Consider the following 21,628-nt stretch of genomic DNA (forward strand, 5'->3'; position numbering starts at 1 on the left):
CCTGTTTGCCTCAGTTTCCTTATCTCTAACATGAACTGCAGGAGGAAATGGCAAGCCACTGCAGTATCTTTGCCAAGAAAACCTCAAATGTGTGAGATAAATTGTATGCATATCAATGTGAGTGACTGAGGTGGTGAACATATAGGTCATAGGAGTGGAAGGGATTGATGTAATGGAATTCCCAGGGTTTTTGAGGGAACATCAACTCATATTAAAGACCTCAGCGATGAAGGCAGGTAGTTAGAAATGGAAAGAACTATTGTTAGCTAGGTACTGAGATTTTTGAGAAAGGAGAAAGATGGACTTGCAGATGAACAACAGGTTTAGATAAAAGGCTAAGACAATTAGGACAGGATGGGTCTTGGACGTTATCCTTGTAAAAGAGCTGTCAGACATATGACCTGCAGGCTGCATGGAGCCCACAACACTTGCTTATATCCCAAACCAGATTAAGATATAATTGGGAAATATTTAACAAAATTAAGAAAAAACAAAATACATATGAAAGGTTTCTATATGAAACATACATTTGATCAATATTTCTATGGCTTTCAAAAAACCAAAGCTGAAGACGTAGCCCATTATTCTGTTGAATGCCCCTTATGTGAAGAAGACCCAGGCAGCAAATTTCTCTTTGATTTTGTTTCCTGGAAAAACGTCTGTCTTGGCCAAATTGTGTGCTTATTTTCTCAGTGAAAGAGGACTATATACCCTGATAGGATTTCTTTTTTGCCTTTTCTTCCAGGAAACTCAACAAGGTGCCTAGGACACATATTGCTTTGCTTCAGCTATTGTTTTTGACTTGTTTTTACTTTTCATTGCCCTTTTTATGTTGTCTTTAGTTTTGTAGGATAATTAACAGAGATTAGATCTGTGGTTTCATGTTGTGTGATTTCAGTTTTGTCTGATGCTATTTGAAGTCTTCTTGGCAAGGATACTGAAGTGGCCTGTCATGTCCTTTTTGGGCTCATTTTTACAGATTAGGAAATTAAGGCAAGCAGGGTTAAATGACTTGCCCAGGATCCCACAGCCAGTAAATGTCTGAGGTCGGATTTGAACTCAGGAAGATGAGTCTTCCTGACTTCACCATAATGCAATCTAGTGGCAAAGCCTTGCTTAGGCAGCACCAGAGTTGAGTCTTGAAGGGAGCCAGAGGTTTCAAGAGGCAGAGGCTTGAATTACAGACAGCCTTTGAAAGGGCATGAAAGTAAGAGTTGTCCTTAGAGAGCAGCAAATTGGCCAATTTGGTTGAAACATCGAGTTGCATGAATGAGGAAACATTCCATGAATATGGAACATTGCATGAATGAGGGAAAATATGAAATAAGGAAAAGTAAATAGGAGTCAGATTGTAAAAAAAATTAAAAATTAAACATTAAGCAGGAGATTTTGTATTTCATCCTAGAACCAAATGAGAGAATGATAAATTAATGAGATGTTAGGGAGCCCTTGAAAGTTCTTGAAGAGGAGAGGAGCATGGTTACATCAATATTTTATGAATATCAGTTCGCCAGCTGGGTGGAGTATGAATTAGACAGGGAAGAGACTGGAATTGGGAATCTTGACTTCAGTAAATTCATGGCCTCCACTAGCCTACATTGTAATAATTTATGCCCTCTCAAACTATGCAGTGCTCATCCATACTCTTCCATAATCCTCCTCTGAGGTGCTACTCAACCTGCCTTCCAGTAGGGATTTTTGTATTTCATGAATATCAGTCAAACATTCAGTCTTGTCCACCACGTGTCCCACACTCCTGCTTCCTGTGTGGTCCTCCTGATTTTCTGGTCATGAGTTGATGGTATCTTCTCTGCGTACTTCCTACATGAGTTATGGATGCTACCATGCTGATGCTTCCTTATTATGCCTGCCATGCTGCTCTTTGGGTTCCCAGCAAGATCAAAGTATTCTATGATTCCCAGCCGTATGTAGCATCACCGAAAGAATATTGGTGTTAAAAAAAAGAAAAGGGATGTTGGTGGCAGGTTGACCCACTCTTCTCCTCTCCTTTTTGTGCCCATTGTTCATTTCCTTTGACTGTCTAAAATGTATGTACTGATGGACTAACTCAATGGACTGCCCATCCAAATGCATGTTGTATCTGGGAATATCATAGAAAAATAAATTTTAAAAAGGTACAAAACACTCTTGAGGGACTTAGAGCAGAGGGCAAAAGTTCTTAACCCTAAGTCCATAGATCACCTTCCTCTCAAGGGTTCTGTGGATAGATTTCAAGGGGTCTGGGAACTTGGGTGTGGGAAGAAAGTATCTTTGTTTTCATTAACTGAAATTTAGCATTTCCTTCAATTATTTAAAAACATTATTAGGAGAAAGGGTCGATAGGCTTCACCAGAGGGGGTCCATGAAGCACAAAATGATTAAGAACTCCTGATGTAAGGAAACAGTGGAAAACAAATTTGCAGAAGTCGGTAGTGACAGATTGTGAAGGACTTTGAGTGGCAAATTAAAGAGTTTGGACTGAGCGCTGAAATTTACCTGTGGATGACAGCTGGTATTATAAGAAACTCTAATGCCTTATGCAAGGGTGGAGGAGTGGGGAGTCTGGATGTCTTCTTTATAATTCAAACAACATGGGACCCTCCCTAGGAAGTGGGGCACCTCCACCAATGAGTTTTCCTATATTGAACGCCAGGGGGCAGAGTTAGCTCATGTTCCCAAAGCCCAGGAAGATTCGTGCTGTGGTCCCAATGTCTCTGTTTGGGAGTCTGATCTACTTACCCAGACAACACCATCCTGGGAGAGAGGGGCAGCTGGGGTCCTAGGCTGCTTGGTTCTAGGAAATACTTGTTGCTTTCGTCAGAAATGAGATGCAGATGGCCGTCTATCTCCCAGAGAAGGCAGGTACTGCTGGAGAGGAATTCACCAGCAAAGCATCTTGACAACAGCCCATTTAGCAGACAGATTAAAGGAGATGCTAATTACAGCCAACTCCCTGCCAAGAGTCAGACATCAGGCTCGCGAACCCCTCTAGGTGTGGGGCAGAGACCGGGGTAGGGGCATGGGATGAACAGAGTGTCTGCATCTCCCCAGCTTCCTTGTCTTTCCTTGTCCTTTCTCTGGGTGGTCTCTTTTTCCATCTATAATCAAGAATTATCAGTTTCTTGTCTTTGATGGGCACCCGAATTATAGAATCTGATTTAGTCTCCACTGTGACTACTGTGTCTTCTCCCACTTTAAATTCTCTCATTCTGCTCTCTCACCCTGACTTTTTTTCCTCCCATTTCTCTGCCAGTTTTCTGTCCTTTGTCTTTCTCCTCCTGACCTACCCCCTCACTCCCCTACTGGGAGCATGGAGGATTATTTTCTTAAAATGATTTCTAGGACATGTCCCTTCCCTTCTCTAAACCCCTCAACCGTTCTATTACCTTTTGCATCAAATCAAATAAATGATCCTATCTTCTTAACTGTCTCCTCCCTTTCGTGATCTTCCATGACTCTTCAGGTCATGCTTGGCCAAACTGTTCCCCATCCACTGCAAATGGTTTGGCCTCTCCCACCTCCCACCTTTGCACAGGCCCTTTCCTCCCAACCTGGAATGCTCTCCCCCCTTCCCTCTGGATCTTCTGCCAAGTCATGTCTCTCTTTAAACTTTGTATTAATCTCTTTTTAAGAAATTCATCTAGTTCTGCTCATTCCAGTCCCTTCAGCATCCTACCCTTAGCATCTGTGTGTAAAGCCATAGGAATGTATAATCTTTTAAAAAAATTTATAATGAGTATATATGTATATTTTTACCAATTCAAGGATCTGTGCTTTCGTTGATTAGTCAGTCCATGAGCATTTATTAAATGCTTACAATGTGCCTGGTACCTTGCTAAGTGCTTGGGATACAAAGAAAGGCAAACACATGATTCTACCCTCGGGCGTCTCCCATTGGAATAGAGAAGTCAACACACAGACAGCTATGTACATACAAGATGTATGTGGTGTAAATGGGGGGGGGGATAATTTCAGGGCAGTGGAGTAAACATAGATTGAAATGAGCCTAGAAAGGTAAATGATGATAAGATTGTGAAAGATTTAAATACTAAGTGGAAGATTTTGGATTTCCTCCTAGAATTGAGAAAGAGAATGATAAATTAATAAAACATAGGGAGCCCTTGGAACTTCTTGAGGAGGAGAGAGGCATCATCACATCAACCTCTCTGAAGCTTGATTCAATAGTTGCTATGGTTCAAATGTAATGTCTGATATCAACCCATGGTCAACCTGGTGGGGAGCTTCTTGGAACTTACTAAGACTGTCCAAGGATATGTACACAGAAACAAATTTCTGTCTGGCTGATGGAGATTCTGTTATTTATGTTTATAAACATGTATTTCTGAGCATCCTGTCCTCTCCATCTGGTTGGAAAGTCCTTGACTCTAGGGCTTCATCCTTCGGTATCTCTCTGACCTCTGCTACCTAGTATAAGGCTCTGAACACAGTGTAGGGAAACACCCCACCCAGCTGAAACTAATCGAAGGCTAGGATTAGTGGGCAGTAAGACGGAGAGGCTAGGATGCTAGGCTTAGAGTCATGAGAATAGCATCTAAGTCTCTCCATAGACACTTACCAGCTGTGTGATAATGGGCATTGCCAAATTAGGTCCAAGTTGGAATCTGACTTTGCAAATACTTGCTGCCTGGGTGATCTTGGGAAAGTCTTTTTCCTTTTCAGTCAGACCAGATGAGCTCTGAGGGTTTCTTCCTGCCCCAGAACCATGATCTCATAACCTTTCAGGGCCTCAGTTTCCTCAACTATAAAATGCATGATAATAATTCTTGTACCTGCTATCTCATAGGGTTGTTATGAGGAATGCACCATATAAATGAGTTGTTATTTTTCTGGTATAGCTGATTTAGATTAGTCTTTGGGGCAAGAAAGACAAAGGCCCAAGAGTTGCTTCTGATGCATGCTGGCTATATTTCCTACACCAATAAACCATAGGAGTTCTGGAAATCCCTTTCCTTCCCTACCTCCTAAATTGTCCTTTCATTCGTCATAGGCCCACCTAGTGAAAGGTGTTGAGGAATCTTGATGTAGATGTCCTTGCCCCCCAGTAGGAATTCTGGACCCTCCTACTTCCTTTACTACCATCAGATATTTACAAATTCACAGCTTTAGTTTCCTTTCCTATAAAATGGAAGGTTGGAGTCTTAGGTGTCTTCCAGCTCTAAATCTCTGGTTCATTAATCTCCTTCTTCCCCTTTAACTAATCCCAATCCATTTGCATCCTATGCAGAACTTCTTGAATAAATTTAGAGAAGAATCAGAAGGGTCTAAAAAATCTTTATGAGTGAAAAACTGCCCAGAACAGTCTCCATGACTGAGACAGTTCTGGTTCAATACTTTTTGCTAATGTCTTAGCCTCACATGCTCCCAGTTTGAGGAATGATGGGCTTCTCCTCCATGCTGTTCTGGGTCCTTCTTGTTCTTCTCCTTTCTGGGCAGAGACCATTGGTTTGTTTAAAAAACCATGACAAATCTGGATAATCAGGAAGCTACCTGACCACTGAGTAAGCTTTGGCAAACTTCCTTTGGCAGTGGCCCATGCATTCCCACCTGATTGCTAACTTACATCCTTTTCTTCTTGGGGAGATGGGCATGGGGGGCATCCTCAGACAAACATGCAAAAGGATTATGACAATAACCTAGTATCACAAGAACAATCTTTCCTCTAAGTTCGCAAGGACATATGTTCAAGGCAAGGAGGGAGTCAGAGAGGGAATTGGTTCTGAGGCAAGAATTTGGTAGAATGTGCTATGGGATAGCAGGATGATTTTTCATAGAAACAACATCCATTACCTCCACATGCTCAAACTTCTGCTCGTCTACTGTTCCCTGAATTTTTAGAATCATGGAAATCTATAGTTGAAGGGAACCCCAGTGTTCCTTACTCAAGTTATGAACACTTAGCATTATCCTTGATGTGTGTATGTGTGCACATGCTTGTGTAGGCTACCCTTAGATGCCTCCAACGAGGAGAAACCCCTCCATCCTTCCAAAGGTGCTTGGTTTGGTCAGTTTTATTTCGATGAATGAGGGATGGCAGGACTCTAGAAGGGTAAGGCAAGAACTAGGAGGTGGGGAAGTTTTGAGGAATCCTGAGGAGGGGGAAAAGCTGAGGTTTGGGCTAGTCACTGGTGGATACTGTCCCTAGGAAAAAATCTTTGAACAAGAAAATCAGGAATTAAAAAAGTGAGGATAGAGACTCTAGCTACCATTATGATTTCCTGGTAAAAAACACTGGATGGGGCAACTAGGTGAAGCAGTAGATAGGGCACCTGGCCCTGAAGTTAGGAGAACCTGTCAAATCTGGACTCAGACACTTACTAACTCTGTGACTTTGGGCAAGTCACTTAATCCCATTACCTCCAAAAGGAAAGAAAAAAAGAGAAAAGAACATGGCACCAGGAGGGAGAAGATCTGAGTTTGAGTCCTTCCTCTAACACTTTTCTAGCTGTGTAACCATGGTCAAGTCCCTTAACTACTCAGCCATTATTTGCTCATCTATAAAGTGGGGGTAATAATAATTGTCTACCTCATCTCACAGGACTCTTCTGAAAATTTGAGATCATAGATGTAAAAATTTCTAAAGCATATTATGTAAGGTATTTTAAATTCAATTTAATTTATTTCAGCATGGATTAATCACCTCTCATGGCTTACTTGCTGCTGTTCCTCAAGCATCATGCTCCATCTCCCATTTCTGTACCTTTTCACTACTTGTCTCCCATACTCAGAATGCTCTGTCCGCTCTTCTCTTCTTTGTTACCCTGATCACCTTGAAGATTAGCTCAAACTCCACCTTCCATGGAAGGTCCTCCTGGAGCCCAAGCTCCTTCTCCCTCAGGTCACCCTCCTTCTATATATCTTCCATGCACCTCAGTCAGCCAACTAGAATTTATTAAATTCTGACTGTGTTCCAGGCACAGTGCTAAGCTCTGGGGAGACAAAGAAAAGCAAAACAAAAAAACCCAACCAAACAACAAAACTTTCAAAAGTCCCTACTCACAGTCTAAAGGGGAAGAAAACATGTAAAGAACTATGTACAATAAGGAGAGTTAGGAGGCATTAGGGAGTGTCAGTCCTGGAGTAAGAAGGACCTGAATTCAAATTTGACCTTGAACACTTACTAACTGTGTGACCCTGGGCAAGTCACTTAACTCTGTTTGCCTCACGTTCCTCATCTGTCAAATGAGCTGGAGAAGGAAATGGCAAAACTTCTCCAGTATCTGCCAAGAAAACCCTAAAGAGGATCTAGAAGAGTTGAACACAACTGAAAACAACACAACAGCAAAATTATATACATGATAAATTAGAGATCATCTCAGAGGGAAGACAAGGAAATTAAGGAGGACTGGAAAAGTCTCTTGTAGAAGTGAGGCTTGAAGGAAGCCAGGAGGTAGAGATGAGAAGGGACAGTTTCAGACTCAGAAACTAATTATTTACAGGATCTTTCTCATTAAGCTGTGAGATCTTTGATGATAGGGATTGTTTTTGCCTTTCTTGAGTCCCCAGCTCTTAGCACGGTGCTTGGCACCTAGTAAGTGCTTTATAAATACCTCTTGACTAACTGAATACAAAGATAAATTGGATATAATTCTGAACCTCAAAGAATTTACAACCTAGTAGGGGAGATAGTGCATACATTCCTAAATAACTAATTCAAAATAGAGTGTGAGAAATGCTTAGGAGAAATTCAATCTATGAGACATCTAAAGAGTGAAAGATCACTCATCCTATCAGAGAGGCTCATGGAGGAGAGGACATTGAATCTTGAAGAATGAGTAGCATCTCAGAGGGCAGAGATATGAGAGAAGAGGGGGAGGATGCATTGGAGATGACCTGAGCAAAATGTTGTTGAGTCTTTTCAGTTGTGTCTGACTCTTTGTGATCCCATTTGGGGTTTTTGTCATAGAGATGCTAGAGTGGTTTGTCATTTCCTTCTCTAGCTCGTTTTATAAATGAGGAAACTGAGGCAAACAGGGTTAAGTGACTTGTCCAGGGTCATACAGCTAGTAAGTGTCTGAGACCAGATTTGAACTCCAGGTCCAGTGCTCTATTCACTGTACCACCTAGCTGCTCCCTCTGAGAGAATGTACAAAGATGGAAAAGGGTGGCTAGAACAGGGTTGTTTTGTTCTTGTTATGCATAGTGCAGCATGTGAAGGGAAGCATATACAAAACTACAATTGATAGAATTTTGGGAATAACTGGATATTGGATTGAGAGAGTAGTCAAAGTTGATTCTAAGTCCAAGTGACTGGGATATATACACACATGCACATACATATATGTATATATGGAGAGAGAGAGAGAGAGAGAGAGAGAGAGAGAGAGAGAGAAAGAGAAAAAGAGAGAAAGAGAAAGAGAAAGAGAAAAAGAGAGAGAATCTATTAAGTGCTTACTATATGCCAAGCACTGTGCTAAAATGCTAGAGATACAAATATAAGAAAATAGGACTGTCCCTAATTTAAAAAACTTGACATTCTTTTTTTCCAAGTTTTTATCAACGATTATTTATTGTCTTTTTTTACATCATATTACATTACTTTCCCTCAATATCCCTTCTTTTCCTCTTCCCAGAGATCCATCCTATATAATTAATATTTTTTAAAGACAGAAAAGAAAGAGGAGAAACAGTCAGCAGAACTGATTAATATATAGAAAAAGCCTGAAAATATGTGGAATGTACAACACTTGTGGACGCAGGAGTGTCTTTTCATATCTCTTTTTCCAAGTTATATGTGTTTTTTAAAATAATTTTGTAATATTCACTTTTGATTTTTTGGTGGCTCTTCTTTCCATTTCCGTTGTTGTAGTCATTGTGTATGTTTTTCTTGGTTCTGCTTAATTTACTCTGCATCAGTTCATACAGATCTTCCTATGCTTCTCTTCATGCCATATTCTTTACAGCACTGCAATAGTCTATTACATTCACGTACCATATTTTGGTTCATCATTCCTCAGTCTATGGGTATCTGTTTCCAATTTTTTGGTGTCACAAAAAGTGCTGTTTTAAATATTTTTGTGTGTTTGGGCACTTTCTCCTTATCAATAACTTCTAAAGGACCTTTCATTCTGATAAAACATAAAAGTGAGCAAGGCAGGGTTAGGATATCTGTGCTGGGTGACATTGCTCAGGAGATGGAGCACGTGAGTGGAGCTTGGGATGTAGTGAACATGACTGAGGGTCCACAAGAAATGGTGGTCTCAGTCAGAGATACAACAATCAGGAGACCAGGTCCCAGGGTAGAGTCATCCCAAGGTTGGTAAGGCTGCTGAGGAGGTGCAATCTGGAGAGTGAGTCTACTGGGAAGATAATGATGCCATTAATAGAAATAGGGAATATGGGATGAAGCGCAGATTTGGGGAGGAACAGTAAAGATGATAAGCTCAGTGTTGGGGCATCTTGATCCTGAGAAGTTTCAGGACCTCTGGGTGCAGATTGGAATTCAGGAGATCAGGAGAGCTAGATTCGGGGGTCATTTGCAGGAAGGTGTTACTACAGTCATGGGCAAAGATAATATTACTGATGGAAAACATGCAGATAGAAAAAGAGAAGGATCAAGGTCAGAGCCTTGGGGGACTCTTACATTTAGGAAGCAGGAGGAGGAAGATGTTTCAGTGATGGAGATAAACTGGTTAGGGAGATTCGAAGAGAAATGTGACAGCTCAAGTATCACAGGAGCCATGGGAGGACAGAAAGTATGAAGAAGGAGGGGAGGGTCACTGGTGTCAAACGCTGCAGGGAGGACTAGGGCTGAGAAAGGGTCAAGTGTATCTGGCAATGAGGAGGTCATTGGAGGACTTTAATAGAGTAGTTTTTGTCAAGTGGTTTTATAGTGGAAGCCAGAACAACGGAGACGGAAGAGATCGTGGGAGGTGAGGAAGTGGAGGCAATGGGCTTTTTTTTCTAGAGGTTTAGCAATAAAGGGGAGAAGGGAAACAGGGTAACAGAGCTGAGAAAAGGGTCTCCATTTCTTCCTCCCTCCCTTCTTTTTTTCTTTTTCTTCCTTTCTTTCTTTCTTTCTTTCTTTCTTTCTTTCTTTCTTTCTTTCTTTCTTTCTTTCTTTCCTTCTTCCTTCCTTCCTTCCTTCCTTCCCCTCCTCCTCCTTCTTCTTTTTCTTCTCTTCCTCCTCCTTCTCCTTCTCTTTCTTCTTCTCCTCCTCCTTCTTCTCCTTCTTCTTCTCCTTCTTCTCCTCCTCCTCCTCCTCCTCCTCCTCCTGCTCCTCCTCCTCCTCCTTCTCTCTTTTTCCCATGTGGAAGAAGAATTTGACTTATTCTTTTTGGCTGTAGAGTACAGAGCTAGGAGCACTGTGTAGAAGTTACAAAGGGGTAAATGTGGGCTTGATGTGAGGAAAAGCTTTCTAATAATTAGAGTTGTTCGAGAGTGAAATAGGCTGACTTTGGAGGTCATGAGTTACACCTCAGAGGAGGAATTCCAGCAAAGACTGGATGACAACGTGTTGGATTTGCTGGAGTGGGGATTCTTTTTCTGACATGGTTTGCTCTAAATGGCCTTCTCCCTCTTAAAATTCTGTGATTCAAATGGTTTTCATCTCAGTAATATAGAAGACAAAGTTACCAGCTTAGAGTACAGGATTAAGAGATTAACCCAAGTAGTAGAGACAGGCACTTGAATAAAAGAGAGCAGATTTGGTATAGCCAGTTTTAGGAGAGTATTAAGTGCATTGCATGTGTTGGAAAGGATGCTGAGCTGGTGGTCAGAGGTAGCGCAGTGGTTAGAGCACTTAGCCTGGAGTCAGGAAGATGAGTTTAAATCCTCCCTCTCACACTTACTAGATATATGCCAATCACTTCACCTCTAGTGTTCTAAGACCTGTAAGGCTCTAACACTCTAAGCTGAAGAGACAGTGCTGGCCTGCATTGGTAGATGGAATTACTTTACCTGGGAGTTGCGTATAAAATAAAAATTAGGTCTAGTCCCTAACCTTCCCTCCAGGGTCCAGGACTGTGCCTTGTGCAAAGAAGACTAAAAAAGATATTCATAGGATCATGTGAACTGGAACAGACCTCAGAGATCATGCAGGGAATTTATTAAGTGCCTGTGGTGCAGTCAGAAAGACTCATCTTTGTGAGTTCAAATCTCACCTCAGGCACTTACTAGTTGTGTGACCCTGGGCAAATCACTTCACCTTGCTTGCCTCAGTTTCCTCATCTGTAAAATGAGAAGAAAATGGCAAAGTACTCCAGTATCTTTGCCAAGAAAACCCCACAAAAAGTTGCATATGACTGAACAATAATGAAATATGCCAGATACTGTGCTAAGAAATTTGAAGATATTATCTCATTTGATATTCACAACAGCCTTGGAAAGTAGGTACTATTATTATCCTCATTTTACAGCTGAGGAAAGAGAGGTAAACAGGGTTAAGTGACATGTCCGGAAGTCACACAGTAAAGTGTCTGAGAAGAGATTTGAACTCAGATCTTTCTGACTCTAGGCCCAGCAGTGCTCTAGACCCTGAGCCACCTAGCTGCCTCTTTAGATGAGGAACAATGTCTCAAGGTAACACAACTAGTATTGACAGAGACAAGATTTGAGTCCAGTTTTTTTCTGACACCAAACAGTCCTCTTTTCACTATTCTTTGTTGCCTCCCGTTCAATTCAAATGAATTCAGTTCAGTTCATTTTGGTTCAATTTAACAAACACTTATTAAGTGCCTATGGTTTGCAAAGCACTGAACTAGGTACCAGAGATAAATAGTCCCTTTCCTCAGATAGCTTATAATCTAATAGAAGGATAAGGAATGTAAGAAGAAAAAAATAGACTAAAAGAGAGTATAATAAGGGCAAAGGAGAGATCCCCAAAAAAAGCATTCTAAGAAATATGAGGGTCATAGGATCCTAGATGGGAGAGATCATAGTTTAACCTTCTCTGGGCCTCAGGACCTGGAGTTGGAACCAGCGACGATCTCTAAGGTTCCTTCTAGGTCTAAATCTATAACCCGTTGATCTGAGGAGATCCAAGCAGGCCCATTAGGGGCCAGATCACTTGTGTTTGGCCCTGCAAAAAGAGAAGGATTTCCATTGATTGAACTGTGGATGAGTGCATCCCAAGTCTGGAGGATAGCCTTCACAAATGCATGGAGGCAGGAGAGTGCAGGGTGAGATTAGAGATAGCTGGCATGACTCTAGCTGGCCTGGAATGTAGAGTTTGTGGAAGGAGATAGTGGGAAATAAGGCATCAAGCACAGGAGTTTGGGAGCAGAGCAACAGCAAGAACCCACCGGGATCTTGTATACCTCCTTCATTTTACAGATCAGGAAACTGAGCCTAGTTTAGGTTTAAGCTGGTGATTGGCCTGAGGCCACATAGTTTTAAATAAGCATCAGGGTCCACGTAGTGGATCACGTGCTCTCCCATCAGGGACTGGTTCTGCAACATAGAAATAAGTGTCCTTCCTTTAGAGGGGAGACAGTGGATCATTCAGGCTGTGGCTTGCGCTCCTCTGAAGGAGAACTCAGGAAAGGCTCAGCTCCCATCGGGAGTATCCTATAGGGTAACTTGTACTTTTGAAATGTCACCAGAGGTACGAAACAGGAGCAGCTCTATCCAGCAGTCTTGGCAGTGAGGAGGTTTGCTGTGTTTTGTCTGGAACTGTTTGGCTCAATAACTTAGAACATGGAGCTTCTACACCCAAGATTATGGGTTTGGTTCACAAGTGGGAGAGCTAGCTTGACTTTGACCCACTGACACCTTTAACTCAGCTGGCTATATTGAACCTTGTGATCACAAATGGAACCAACCAGATCAGAGGATGGATGACTCAGTGGAAACCAGGAAAAGGAAAAAAAAACTCCAAAGAGCCTTGCTTATTGGGAGGAGAGTCAGGTAGGACAGCATATATTCTTTCAAATATGCTTGGTATAGAACAGGGATGCCATGAGTCTCTTCTCTTTTTAGAGAAGGGAAACTAGGAATGGGACATAGAATTGGAAACTTTCAAGTAAAGAGATGTAGGAAGGAATGGAGTTCAAGGGTAGCACAGGACCAGCTCATAGATGAGCTCTGGGGAGCAAGAATTGTCTGCTGCTGCTGCTGCCAGTGACTGCAAAAGAAGGGGGAGTCACAAAATAAATCTGTACTTATTGGGACATCCACAGCTACAACATACCTTTCCAGACTTGCTTCAAATTTTTTCCATGTTATGCAATCTAAACTCCAGATTAACTGGGCTATTTGTCATTCCCTGAATTTGATTTCATTTTCCATCTTGATAAATCTGAACAAGCTCTTTCATATTTGGAATTTCCTTTTTGCTCATCTCTACCTTTCAGAATCCTAGTGTTTCTGGTGCTCTCAGCTCAAGTAAAAGAAGCCTTCCCCTTCCCCATGACATCTCTGATCTCCTGAGATGAAAGTGTTCTTTCACTCCTTGAATTTTCCTAGATCTCTTTGCTGGATCTCTCCTTTCTCCTATTACACCCCACCTAATGGTAAGAAAACAGTGATTTGGGTTTCTGGGGAGAAACAGAGCAAAAGTCACCATCTCCATGCAATTATCTTTCTAATTTTACTCTCAAAACTAAACCAGGAACATTATGAGAACTGAAAGGAATCTCCTCATACAAGTTTCACCCAGTTCCTTTGCAGTTTTGCCAAGCAGAGTATCCGGGATCATTTAAAGGGGAAATAGGTTAATTAAAATTCGAAAGCATATAGAATCATATAAGTTTAGATCAAGGGCACACAGATGGCAGTAGAGAGAAGAACAGGCTCAAAAAATCAAATGACTTCTTTCATTAGGTATCTAGGGGTATCTGGCTGAGGTCTGCATCACAAAAGAGATATCTATTGCCTCTAGGGCTATAAACTAAAGAGCTGTCAGCCCTTTTCACTTATGCTGAAGAGATTGGGAAGCCTATGAAGATGCTAAACAGGAATAGATTAATAGAGATTCTCCAGCAGAGACTCAACGGAGAACAATTCTACGGTGACGAAGATGAGTTGTCCTGACTAGATGCGTTCCCTGGCCATAGGTGTTTCCTACGAGTGTGATCAGTAACATATGCTCCCTGATCTGGCCGGCACTTTATCCATGGTACTGCACCACACTCATGGGCAGCAGGCCCAGCAGAGAGCAGCACCAGCAGAGAAAGGCCCCCAAATAAGCAGAGCCATTGATCACATTGGTAGAAAATACTGGTATGCATGCACGCATACATACATACACTCACACAGGTAACACATGTTAAGGCAGCTAGGATACATGGTGAGTGGAGTACTGGGCCTGGAATGAGGAAGATCTGAATTCAAATCCAGCTTCAGACACTTATTAGCTGGACAAGTCATGTAATCTTTGACTGCTTCCATTTCCTTAATTATAAGGATTATGATGCTTATAATTATATAAATGGATAAGTATTTAAATGTTATATAAAATGATTTTATAATAATTTATAATAAATATATTTAAACTGTATAGATAATTATAAAATAAAAATACCTATCTTATGTAGTTGTTGTGAAGATCAGATGAGATATTATCTATAAAAAGCACTTAGCGTAGTGCCTGGAAGTGTTAGGCACTGTATAAATCCTTGTTCCCTTCTTTCTCTTGTATGTCAGTTCATTTATTCTTCTCACTGATGGCATATGTATTTGTCAAAGAGAAGGCTCCGAGTTTAAGGGGGGTAATTTCTATTGCTATCTTTATTTCTGCGCCATGTTATCAGAAGCTTAACTAACTAAGCTATCTTTTAGATTGACTAGTAAAAGTGAATATGTTAGCGGAAGTTTGAGGGCTATGTTTTCCAGTGGGTGAGAAACCTTGAATTTAAGGTAGCTTGTCTGAAATGGCCATGTAGGAATGGAGGTACCCCTGGTGCCGTGAGCTCCATAATATTCATAACTAATATTTATATAGTCTTTCCTTTGCAAGGGATTTTTTCCCCTTTTTTTCCTCTTCTGTTTTTCTGTGGAAACAGTGGGGTTAAGTGACTTGCCCAGGGTCACACAGCTAGTAAGTGACTGAAGTCACATTTGAACTCAGATCCTCCTGACTCCAGGCCTGGTGTCCCAACCACTGCACCACCTAGCTGCTCCTGCAAAACATTTTCTGTACATTTTTCCTCTGAGTTTCACACCATTGAGGTAGCTACTGTACAGATTACTTATCCCCATTTTATAGATGAAGAAACTGGGGCTGAGAGAAATTAAGTGACTTGCCGAGGTCACACAGCTAGTGTCAGGGGCAGGAGTTAACCTGGGTCTTTCTGACTCAAATTCTAGAACTTCATTTTGTGTTCCATATGATAGTTCTGTATCCCCAGGACTTCACATGCTCCCCTCCCTACTTAATAAATGGGGCAGTTTGATGGATGGGCTGATAGGGAATGTGATTCCCTCTACCCTTCACTCCTCTCTCGAGTTCTAACTCCTCTCTCCTCACTTCTTAAACTCAGCCCTATAATTAAGCAGATCAACTCTACCCTGTCCTCTGCTTTTGAATCCTTTTCTCCTTTGTCCCAAGATTTCTTCTTCTTGGCCAAACCACAAGCCTGGATGACTCCTACCATCCTCCTTTCCTCTATTCACAGGCTGCCTAATGGAAATAGAGGAAACCAGGCAGCCAAACAGACTGGGTTTACTACAAAAATCTCACCACAGCAATATAATCCTACTCCTCCCTAATTGATTCTCTATCCCATTCCCACAGAGGCTATTCAAGACCTTCCCCCTTCCAGCTTCCCACACTTCCTCCTCCCCTCATCTCAGGTGACAATACTCCTGTGTTCACACTCCTGTAAGGGAGGGTGGGTGGTGGGTGGGAAGGACTGACCAGTCAGAGCCCAGGAGTCCCCATTTACACTCTGCCCCACATAGATATTAATTAAGCCTCCACCTAGGATGCATCATGGAGGGTCCTGCTCTCTACTTCAGAGCATGCTCTAATTGTTTTCTGTTTACCTATTGTGTGCTAGAGAAGGGCTTTTTGGCTAACCACTCAGCTAGTACTAGGTATGCAGACCACCAACCCAGACTCTTTGATCTTTGCCTCCTTCCTCCCTGGCTACACTGGAGTAAGGAATGGGAACTACTGTGAGGGTGAAAAGGAAGTGAAAGCTAGGTGGCCCAGTGGATAGAGCACTGGACTCATAGGCAGGAAGACTGATCTGAGTTCACATCTGGCCTCAGACACTAGCAACGTTCCCCTCTCCATCATTTATTCTCTGCCTCACTTTCCTCAATTATAAAATGGGAATAATAGTACCTACCTTCCAGGGTTGTTGTGAGGAATAAGTAAGGTATATGTATAAAATTCTTTGCAAACCTTAAAGCACTATGTGTGTTTTTATCATTAATGATTATTTCATAGAAGACAAAGCAATAGGCCTGGGATCAGGAGGACCTGAATTCAAATCTGACCTCAGACACTTATTAGTTGTGCAATCCTGGGCAGGTCACTTAACCTCTATTTGCCTCCATTTCCTCAACTGTAAAATAATAACAACACCTATCTCCTGGGGCTATTGGAAGGACTGGATGAGATAATATCTATAAAATTTACTTAGCAGAGTGCCAGGCACATAGTAGGTGTTACACTTATTCTCCCCTCCCAACGCCTCATTGAAAAAATTGAAGCAATTGGCTTAGATGTCCCCCTGCGCTGCCCTCACATGGGGATCACCTTAGTTCAGGCCCTCGGATTTTCAACAGCACTATGGCAGTTGCCGACTAATTGGTTTTCCTGCCTCAAGTCTTTTCCTTCTAAGATTTGTCCTTTACTCAGCTGCCAGGGATTTTCCCAAGCTGCAGATCTGACCCTATCCCTGCCCTATTCAGCAAAATCCAGTCACTCTCCATTGCCTCGAGGATCAACTATAATCTCCTCAGTTTTAACTTTTAAAGCCCTTTTGCAATCTCCTCCCAATAGCCCTTTTTAAAAAGCCTTCTTACAGAATGACTCCAGTTCCCATACTTCCCTTACAGTCCCACCAAACTGACTTTTGGGTGTTTCTCAAATATGCACTCCATCTCTCAGTCCTGGTGCATTACCCTTGGCTATCCTGTCGTGTCTGAAATCATTCATAGTCTACATCTAAGAACCCCAAATTTCCATCAAAACTTTAAGTGCCACCTTTGAGATGAAACCTTTCCTGATTTCCCCCTCAACTGCTACAGTTCCTCTTCTTAAAAAAATGCTGTCTTGTATTTATTTTGTATGGATGTGTTGTCCCAAAAGTCACAGTATGGTTTAAAGCTAAATGGCACCAAGACTTTAGGGACACCCTGCATTTTTCCTATATAATTATTAATGTACATGTTGCCTCCTCCCAATAGAATATAAACTCCTTGAAGACAAGGACTCTGTGGTTTTGTCTTTGTATCTTTAACCCCTAAGCTCAGTTCCTGGCATATGGTAAGCCCTTCCTTAATAGATGCTTATTGATTGATTATTGAAAGAGGTGATACTGGATTTGAACCCTTTTTGAAATCAGATTAGGTTTTAGCTATCAGGGAGTGATAGAAAAAGCGCATATTTGGAGTCAGAGGTATCTGGGTCTGACTTCTTGCTCTGCCACTAACTCCCTATTAGGGACTCTGTTTCCGCATGTATAAAATGGGTATAAAAATGTTTTTACCATCCGTCTCACAATATGTGATATATGATATATGAGTGTAAATATACATACATGTATATATGAATATAAATATACTCACAATATATGAATATAAAACCAAGTGAGATTATGGAAGTAAAAGTTCTCACAAAGTCCAAGTCACTTTGAAAAGCCAACATTCATCATAGCTTCTAGCTATACACTCTCATCTCCTTTATTCACCTCCCCCTGTCTCCATGATTCACCTATCCAAGTCCTGTCTTTCTTTCTCTGACCCTTGCCTCTGTTGTCTGTTCCAGGTTAATGCCTGGTCCCACTGTCAGGGATGGAGGGACGATTAAGGTCCTTGGGCATGGGGGAAGGTCAGCCTTCTCAGTAGCTTCTCCCCCTCCTGACCCCCAGGGGGAAGCTGATTGAAAGCAGATGTCACTATAGTCCAGACTTTGGTAGGGAAGGACTGAACCAGCTCCCACCAGCACTAACCAGTTCCCCTTACCACCGGTATGTCTTGGGGGCCGCAGACTCTCTGTCAGCAAAGCCGCATCCGTCCTGCAGTGGAGAGAGGTCACCGTGGCTACCCTCACCTCCAACCCAGCAATTTAACCACCCCGGTGAGAAACCTCCAGCAAACCCCAAGCTGGCATCTCCATGGAGTCCTGTCCCTCTCCCCCTCCATCCTGAATTCTCCCAGGAGCAATGGGAACAGAACTGAGGCAGGGATCCAGCCTGGTCAAGAGAAGCTGAGATGGAGGGAAAGGAGATAGGAGAGGGGTACAGATGGGGCTGGACAGGTATGAGGATGAAGCAGGGGCTGAAAGAAACAGATTTGGAAAGATACTGGGATGAAGATAGAGAAAGATGGGAATTGGGAGGGAAGAGATTGGAAAGAGATCTCCATCTGCCTTCAGTTTATTTATCCCTCCTTTGCTGTTTCTCCCAGCATCCTTGTTTAATTTACACACACACACACACACACACACACACACACACACACACACACACACACACACACACACACACACACACACACACCTGGGGATAAAAAGATTAAAAAAATGACATGGTCCTTGTCTCAAAGAATTTACATTCTTACTGGGGTGGGGATGGGTGGGATATAAGTACACAGACCAGTATGAGACAAGTATGACAGGGACTGTCCCATTCTGTCCCAGCTTTGGTTGCCCATGCAGGGATCCATCAAAGGATCAGAGACCCCTCCCTATGCCTGCTCCAAAGGATAGTTTTACTGCTACACAAGGCAAAGAGTGAAGTGGGCAAAGGGGAGAGTTATACAATGTGGTGGGGGAAAATTTGAGAGTGCAGTCTCAGCTTGGGAAAATCAGGAAAGATTCTATGGATAAAGTAGCACCTTGAAGGAAGAAGATTCTGAAAAGGAGTGATGAGGAAGGAACGCATTCCAGGCAAGGGGAAGGTCTGAGTGAGCAAATATGTGTGGAACTAGTAAGGAGGCAGTACGTCCGATTTGGGGGATGTTAGTAGTCTAACTTGACTGGGATACATTCTGAATGGAGGGAAGTACTGGGAAAGGAAGGCTGGTCAAATGCTAGGCAGATAAGTTTCTAGTTTGTCTTAGAGGAGATAGAGAGACACTTAAAGTTGTTATTATTGTTTTTAGCAAGGGAATGGCATCAGAGTTGTGCCTTAAGAAAATTATTTTATCAGTTATATTTAGAATCTATTGGAGGGGAGAAACAGGACAGGGAGACCAATTAGGAGGGTATTATAGTAGTCCAGGAAAGAGATATGGGACACCCAAATAGGGGTGCTGGCAAAATGAATGGAGAAAAGGGGATGAATGTGACAGATGTCAATGATTTTTGCCCTCTCCTCCTCTCCACCTCCGTCCCCATGCTGCTTACTTACGATCCAAAATGGAATGGGCTACTTTGGAAAGGAGAGGGGTCCTTACTACCAGAAGCCTTCCAGGGCAGTCTAGAACACCACTTATTCCGGCCAGCAGAGGTTGTGTTTAGGCACAGGTTGTATTAGATGACCTTAGTAGTTGGTTCCAACTCTGAGAGCTAGTCCTTCCTCTAGATTAACCCCTATGCGCTGAATTTAAGACCCCTGGCTATACGAGGCTGTTTATAGTTCTCTGTATGCTGAGGTTGGAGAATGGATAAGCATTAATTAAGTGTCTGTGTTGGACAAAAGACAAAAATGAAATGGTTTCTGCCTCCAAGAAATTTACATTCTATTAGGGGAAATAACACATATAAGTTTAGCCTGTAGGCTGTAGCCCACTCTCCTGGAGTCAGGCAGGTTGCAGTCTGCTCCTGGGTGTTTTAAGGCTATCCAGGTGGCTTAGAGTCTGTTTTTTCTATCTCCACTGACTCAAGTCTCCTGTGTTTTCCCCAATGGGGGCTAGTAACTAGCACCCAAGTTCTGCTGTTGTTTTTCATTTTCAAAGAGGACCAATGATATTGGGGTGAACTGGATTTAAGTGAGACAGAGCTGCACAAAGTCATCAGCCTCACTGTCTCTTCCAGAGTCATTCAAGTCCAGTATCAAGACAAAAGTTAAGAGGATTGGCGATGGCCCTGGGATGCAGTAGAAGACCTTGGCCTCTTTGGTGTCTGATCAAGATCTGAGGGTCCCACAGCTTGGCAAACTTATATATACCAGGGATGTTTATCTATCTATCTATCTATCTATCTATCTATCTATCTATCTATCTATCTATCTATCTAATCTATCTATCTATATCCATATTCATATCTATATCCAAATCTATGTCTATTTCCATATCTATCTATATCTATATACCAAAATACCAGGGGTGCTAGTCCTCCATGAACACAACCATTGAACCTCAATTCCTTTTTACAAAGGGATATTTACGTCAAAGATATAACAAGAGCAAATTTAAAAACAGTCCCCAACCCTGCCAATCTGGGGAGAAGTGAGGAGGAGTCAGTATACTCTTTTGTATATCACTTCAGTCCCTGGGGGAAAGAAGACTTAAGAAAGTTCTCACATAGTGTAGGTTCCACCAAATTTGTGTCAAGAGGTGGCATGACTCTCGATGAGTCCTTATCTCAATGTTCACTGGTCTGTGTCCAGAAGATCTCTCCCAAAGGTCAATCCTTTCTCCTTAGGACATGGATGCCTCTATGAAGAGCCTGGATTCTGATTCCTAGATATTTTTTGTGGTTTGATTTCTTGATATTTTGAAAGTTAACGAAATCAAAGGCTCTTCTCACTTCCTTCAACTAGAACAGAAAAGAATAAAATGCAGAAGCAAAGGACTGAGGTCCATTTCTTGGGAACACAAAGCAGAGCAGAGAAGGCACCAAGTCCTCTCTCTTGACAGAATGGTGTTTTGCTGGATGCTACAAGCAAAGGAGTTAGGCAGGGAGGTGATGGACAGCAGCTGTAGCAGATCCAGGTCTTTCTGAAGATCAGGGGGAGCGCCCTCCCCCTGGTTCTGGGTGAGCAGCCAATTGAAAAATTGAAAAAGGGTCCTCCTAGCCACTTGACCAACAGACCAGACACAGACAGCTCATGGTTCAGAATCTCCCCAGGGCCTTTCCTTGCACATCACTGTGACTCTCCTGGAAGCAGCTTGTACAGCTTCTCTACGGGAAGGAATTTACAACAGCCAAGAACATGGCATTCATTCTGTGTATGTACCAGGCCCCCATTACTTATATAATAAAGGATGTAAGAAGTAAATATACAAGGTATACAAGATCAGTACAAGGTAATTTGGTGGGTATGGGAGGGTGGGAATCAGAAAACGCTTCATATAGAAGGGACTTGAGCTGAACTTTGGAGAAAACTAGAGATCCTAGAGCCTTTGCTACCCAATCCTGACATCTCTGGGTTGGGATAGCCTGGGGAATGGAGAGCATCTCTCTGGGGACAGATGAGGAATATCTTACTGTCTCCTGCCAGATGGGGCAAAAGAAGGCTCCTGAAATTGTGTTGTACAGTGGAGATATTCAGTGATAGCACAGGTAACACTCCCTTGGAGAACCAGACTAAAAAAGAATTGGGAAATATCTTAC

At 42.2% G+C, this 21,628-nt stretch overlaps 1 long non-coding RNA gene across 1 annotated transcript in view; it reads left to right on the top strand.

Annotated features, from left to right (window-relative positions):
- Window positions 1-12,456: 12,456 nt before the first annotated feature.
- The window catches only part of LOC140527376 (uncharacterized), a 95,665-nt gene continuing 86,493 nt past the window's right edge, over window positions 12,457-21,628 (top strand). Inside the window, exon 1 of the long non-coding RNA XR_011974781.1 lies at window positions 12,457-12,864. This is a non-coding gene — a long non-coding RNA (uncharacterized lncRNA). The remainder of the gene's footprint in view (window positions 12,865-21,628) is intronic.

The sequence above is a fragment of the Notamacropus eugenii genome, chromosome 2 (genome assembly GCF_028372415.1).
Source record: "Notamacropus eugenii isolate mMacEug1 chromosome 2, mMacEug1.pri_v2, whole genome shotgun sequence".
NCBI lineage: Eukaryota > Metazoa > Chordata > Mammalia > Diprotodontia > Macropodidae > Notamacropus > Notamacropus eugenii.